The following is a 6,572-nucleotide window of genomic DNA, read 5'->3' as shown; positions in this document are numbered from 1 at the left end:
CGCTGGTGGGGGGCTCAGAGAGAGAGGTTCCGGGAGGGAGTTGGGGCATTGCTGAGGACCGGGGAGCAATGGGATGGGGGAGAGACGGCTGGGCCGAGGAAAACAGCCATTTAGGGAAATGCCGCTTAACCAGTTATTAACTGCTCCAACCAGGAGCATCACATGCTACGATTTCACACGAATTTCTTGCTGAACAGCCTTCAGTACAAGCAGCTCATGCAGGAGCCATATCGCTCCAGCTGGCAGACGGAGAAGAGAAAAAGTACAAAAAGTCACGCATTAAGGGAATTTTCTCGAAACAAAAGCCCACCATACTATGTTTACTTTTAAAAAAATTATATACCTCCTGCCTTCGTTTCCTTCATCTTCCATGTATTTTGGAGGGGGGAGGGGTTTTACATACCGTTAAGGTCTTCATTACGTGATTTTGTTTTGTTTATTTGCTTTTCGTTTGCATAGCACAATAATTCTGTAATGTTCCCTGGGACTAAGTGAATAAAGAATCTTATTTTAGACACAAAAAATCACAGTAAGTTTCAGAATGTGGAAGAAATCTACTTATCTGCCTTGGTGAAGATTTGAGATGTACATTCTATTTTTTATTAAGAACCGAAACAACAATGTATATTATGTTAACAACTCAACTATTACTGGATTTAAATCTTTTTAGCAAAATTAATAGCATTTACCATCTAAGAAGAGTATACATTTTTTATTCCCATTATTATTTCTATGCAACTATACCACAAATTTTCAGTATTAGTTGGAGATATGAATTAGTTTTAACAATGCTATCAGGAAGCCAGTGTAGGGTATTTTCATTTTACAGATAAAGAATTTGTAGTTGCCTAATACCTTTACTCGTCAGGAAAAAATTAACATAGTGGTTGCATTTCAAATCACTTATCTTCTATTGCTGAATGCAGCAATAACTTAAAGCTCAGAAAACTAAAGACACAATAACTTCATCACAATATTGTTTATTTTCTGAAAATATATTTATTTTTCGCTGTAAGTAGGGTCAGAATATGGGATTTGGAGACAATCATGGGAGATATTTTATATCTGTTCATGTTTAGGCCAACCAGACTCTGTATCCTCCTTGTATTTAGCAAGGGATTTTGAAGTTTATCATTCTAAGAGAAGGAATCTCTTTATGTTCAAACATTCATGGACAATGAGTTCAGAACACAGAAACATAATCCAAGTTAACACACCTGAACCATACTAAGCACTACTTGGAAAGTAAACAACAAAACCTTGTATATGCTTTAAATGTTATGCCTAACAGGATGTTTTCAATGTGCTATCATGATTTTGGCTTTATTTCAACCTTTAGCATAAACATGAGTATAATATGTCATGGAAATGGCCTGACCTCAAGGTTATCTGCTGTTAAAACAGTTCTCAATATAAAGGGCGTTTATTTTAAGTAAGAGGAGTTCTAAATTAATTTAGCAAAGCATTTCAACTATTTTTAAGAAGTACTTCATCAAGAAGTATTGTTATTGAACAATAAAAGTTCAATAAAAATAAGCTTAAGGTTGTGAAAAATAAAGTGTGAGAAAGCTTTTTTAGTAAAATAAACCATTGAATTACTTTAAAAGAAAGTTATAAGCATTTAAGCTATGAAGGAAACAAAGAAGAAAGGAGGGAAGAAAGAAAGGAAGGAGAAAGATGAAATTGGAAAAACCTTTTGTTCTCCTTATGAAAAGTGCCTGATAGATATTTTAGTTTTGCCAATGTAGACCAACACTTTTTTCTTAAATATCTGTTATATCATCTCAAGGACTGTAAATAGTGCTAAAAAGCATGTATGCATTATCTTCTATAGGTCATTTGCCTTGTTAATGATAAACTGTCTCTATATTAACAGTTTGAAATGAGAAAATTTAATTAAGAAGTAAATATATTCAATATATCACATGATCACAGTTCTGAGACTAGGTCCAATTCTTTGTACAAGTCCTTGTAAAACACTGTACTCTCCCACAAGATTGGAAGTAAATTATCAGGAAAGAAAATTTGTCTGCATCCAGATAAAAGAGAAATATTTCCTGCCCATTTCTCCTTTGCCAAAATGATTGCTGATGCCTTATCCTATAACAATAATTGCAAATCTCTTCTTAAAAAATACCTATTGATAGTGCTCCAACAATCAAAGTCTGCCATCTCACTTTTTGATTGCTTTCTTGTCCTGTTAATTAGCTTTTGATCATTATTTTGCTTCTTAAAAATTCAGACATTTTCCCCCAAAACCTAAAATAGAAATGTTTATTTGAATATGCTCTTTCCTTGAGCATAATACAATGTGTTGGAGATCATTCCATTGTGTTCCTTTGGCATCATATTTAGATTATATTTATTCCTTTTTTTTACATATTCAAACTTGGTTTACTTACTCTTTCAAACACTGTTTCTTTGTGATGTCTGTAGGCTTCTACATAAACTTTCAGAGCAATTGATCCACGTAACAGCTAAACTGGCGAGGGGGAGGGTCTTTATATTTTGTGGCTATGCCCTTTTCTCCTAAGGATTCGGGGACATTTTTCCATCTTAAAGTTGAAGGAGATCACTGTATTTCACTCCCATAGGCTCATGATAGAAAGGTTTTCCATATCACACTTTCAAAATTTGTCCTAAGTTGAGGCTTAAGGGCCAAATGTAAACTTTAAAAGTTTTTCATAAGTAACTGGAAGATACAAAATTAGATATTTCCTTTAGAAATAACTTTTAAAATGGCCATCTAAAGAACTGGAAGACAATCCTCACTGGGTTAGATGAGCTGTTCCTGTCCATGCCCTGGGATGTGTATCCTACTGTGTTCTTGAACGCTTTCTTTGCAGATGATCAAAACTGCATAAGAAAGAATATTTCAGGGTATTGAGAAACATTTTCACTCACAATCTCATTCCTGGATTAAATTCTTTTCTCACTTCAGGAAATAAAAGGAAATAGTACAGAGTCTTTAAATGTTGAAGCAATATAAAAAATATCCACAAAGAAATTCTATTTCAGTTGAAGAAAATAAGAGTGCAGGAGAAAGCTGCTAACTCATACTAACCAAAGATGAGCTTTTCATATTTGCTTTCCACTTAATTATAGCAGTCAATGCTTTGGCCTGCTGGATGTATCAGTCTCTTCCTGTTGCAGTTTAAAAGACACAAGAGAGTCTGTCATGTGATAATGACGAAGAAGCAGCATGAATAATGCCTCTTTCCATATGTGTACAGTGTCTTCACAGCATGTGTGAATTTCAGAATTGGAATAGAATTTAATAAGCAATTAATACAAACCACTCATTCTACATATAAGGAACCTGCCATAATTAGTCACTTGTGTCACAGAAGCAAATCAATACTTTATTTCTTCAGGATCCTAAGATCTAAAATGCTTTCAAGGTAGGGTAAAACATTAAGTATCTTGAGGCAAGCAAGTAAAAGTTGTTGTTTACTAAGAAAAGTACCACATAAAACAAAATTAATTACACCCAAACTCTTTTCTAGACACTGGTAAACAAGTCTTTTAAGATTCTAGAATCCTAGATAGTCCCTACATCTCAACACAACTTGTTTTCTCAGAATTTGTGTTTTATTTTAAAAGTAGACAATTTGTAGAGAGAGAATAACTGCTGGCCACTGGAGGTGTCAAACATTTTAAAGAGGCAGGTGACCTATGTGGACACTAACTGCCCATTAGGTGGCTACTGTTGGTTTTAATCTTCCAGATGGCATTTCTCCTTTTATCTCTTCCTTTTATACATGACTAAAATGTAAATTACTTACATCTGGCTTTCATTCTGTGGAACTCACTGCAACTTTGTAATTGGAGTTCACGAAGTTAGACCTCAAATTATTCATGAGGTCATGTTATGTCATTTTAAATCGTAATGTCTGGCCTAGAGGCAACATCCAGGAAAGGCAAAGGGAAGCCTCAATATCACAATCTGCTTAGATGCCCTGTACAAAACTCATGGTCACTTACATTCATTTTTCTTTTCTCTTATGAGAAATTAAAATGGGCTCATGATCAAAACTAAGCTGTGCCTCTCAATTTCTTCATTAGCAGCCCAGTTAGCATCAATATTATGTGTCCATTCCTTTGTGAAAAATATCTTTAGCTAGAGGCCACCAGATAAGAAAAGCTGAGGATGTTGTGGCTGAATGTACTGTCTCAGGAATGCTCCTTCCTGTTTCAGAATTATGCTGTAGTTAAAGCTCAGGATTTGTGATATTTAATAATTTCAATATATGTGTTTCTTATTAAAAATTCTGTTACGGATTTTTAGCATAAATAACCAAGTAATCGCCTTCCATATCTATTTTTGTGCAGCAGGATAATTATTTAGAGAGAGAAAACAAAACTATGAGAAAAGCAACAATTTTTTATAAAGTCTATAATTTCTAAGTTTGTCTATGGTTCTATGCCTTTATTTACAGTTGGAATGAATGTAAATAATGACTTAAAACAATGCTTGTGAAAATCTTTCAAGAAACAAAACAAGTTATAAACATTTAGCTAGCCTTACATTTTTAAGTATACACATTCTCAGTTAAAAGTGGTTTCTGGGCCAGGCGCGGTGGCTCACACCTGTAATCTCAGCACTTTGGGAGTCTGAGGCAGGCAGATCATAAGGTCAGGAGTTTGAGACCAGTCTTCCAACATGCAGAAACCCTGTCTCTACTAAAAATACAAAAATTAACCAGGTGTGGTGGTACATGCCTGTAATCCCAGCTACTCAGGAGGCCGAGGCAGGAGAATCGCTTGAAACCGGAAGACGGAGGTTGTAGTGACCTGAGAGCATGCCATTGCACTCCAGCTCGGGTGACAGAGCGAGACTCCATCTCTAAAAAAATTAGTGGTTTCTGAGTTCTACCAACCTGAGGTTAAATTTCCTCTCAGTATTTATTATCTATATGTTCTTAAGCAAGTGACTTACCCTTCCTAGACCTCACCCACTTTCCCTGTCAATAATAGTTCCTGTTTTATATTTTGTGCAGATCCAGTGAGATAATGCATGCAAATGCTTGCTCACACTGTCAGGTATACAGTAGTGTTCAATAAAAGTTAACTTATTTTTATCATCATTTATCCCTATCTTTGACGCATGAACCTGAGGCTTTGTAAAATTCAGATGGAATGAAAAGGGAAGTCTCATTAAACCTTATAGTGATATTTTTAGGAAAATGCATGGGAATATTCTGAGCTCCTGAGGCAAACTGTGGTAAGTATACTCTGTGGATATTGAGGAATTAAGAACTAATATTTAAAAGAAAAGCTGAAATTAGTTCAAAACAAGACTACATAAAAAATATACTAAGGCCTTGAGACTATATTTATGAGATATGCGTGAGAAGAGGGCCAGGGCAACAGTCTGGAGTTCTATATTTGATTTAGCAGTGTTCTAGCAGAGTTATTTTGGGAAAAGGGTTTTGGTATGACTCCAGTATGTATGGAGCTTCCACCCATCCTAAAGTAAACCGAGCCAGATATGTTATTAAATGGCGATGAAGTGATTCTTTATAATAATAAACTTGATTGGAGCTAATTGGGTCACAGTAGGAAGGGCTCAGCGACTTAGGTAAGGGATCCTAGTCATCACAGAGCTCTGTGTAGTCCCTGGACTCTTAGAATCCTCCGCTGAGAATCAGCGGAGCATCATGGAAATCCTAGGTTGGTTAAATATGTGACACAACTAGAATGGTCCTAGTTTATGCCAGTTGTCCCATCGTAATTACTAACAGTGAAAGAACACAAACACATCACAGCCTTGAGCACATCACATCCCCCCATATGCCTCCACTTCCTGAGCCCGACACAAACACATCACAGCCTTGAGCAATGCCTCCACTTCCTGAGCCCGACACAAACACATCACAGCCTTGAGCAATGCCTCCACTTCCTGAGCCCGACACAAACACATTCCTCCGTATATTTCAAAGAAAAACAACACCTAGAGAACCTCCGATAAGGTTGCAACCTTTTGTAAAAGCGCAGGAACCAATAAGAAAGCTGCTAAAAGCATAATTTAAAATGTAAACCAATTGTAATGCCTTGTTCCTCTGTAACCTGACAAGTCCTGTTTACCTCAAGCTATAAAAAGCAAGCGCGGGCATTGTTCCGGGCCCTCTAGTATGTTGTAGAACGGAGGGACCAAGTTCGAACTTGTATTAAAGATCCTTGCTGCTTGGCTTTGACTCTGGACTCTGGTGGTCTTCTTCGGGGAATAAACGGTCTGGGCATAACAACAGCACACACTTTTATTACACTGTCAAAAGCTGTGCCTTTTGGATGGTAAATGATATGACTACCCTAGCTGAAGAGTAACATGAAGGCCTTAGATCTGATATCAAGTTAGGAATCATGACTGGGTAATTGCCAAGGTACAAGATGAAAGATCATTTAAGAGTCTCACAGGCTGGGTGCGGTAGCTCGTGCCTGTAATCCCACCACTTTGGGAGGCTGAGGTGGGTGGATCATGACGTCAGGAGTTCGAGACCAGCATGACCAACATGGTGAAACCCTGTCTTTACTAAAAATACAAAAATTAGCTGGGCGTGGTGGCACACACC

Source organism: Trachypithecus francoisi, unplaced genomic scaffold, assembly GCF_009764315.1.
Source record: "Trachypithecus francoisi isolate TF-2019V2 unplaced genomic scaffold, Tfra_2.0 Lachesis_group4, whole genome shotgun sequence".
NCBI lineage: Eukaryota > Metazoa > Chordata > Mammalia > Primates > Cercopithecidae > Trachypithecus > Trachypithecus francoisi.
This window is presented reverse-complemented; position numbering follows the sequence as displayed.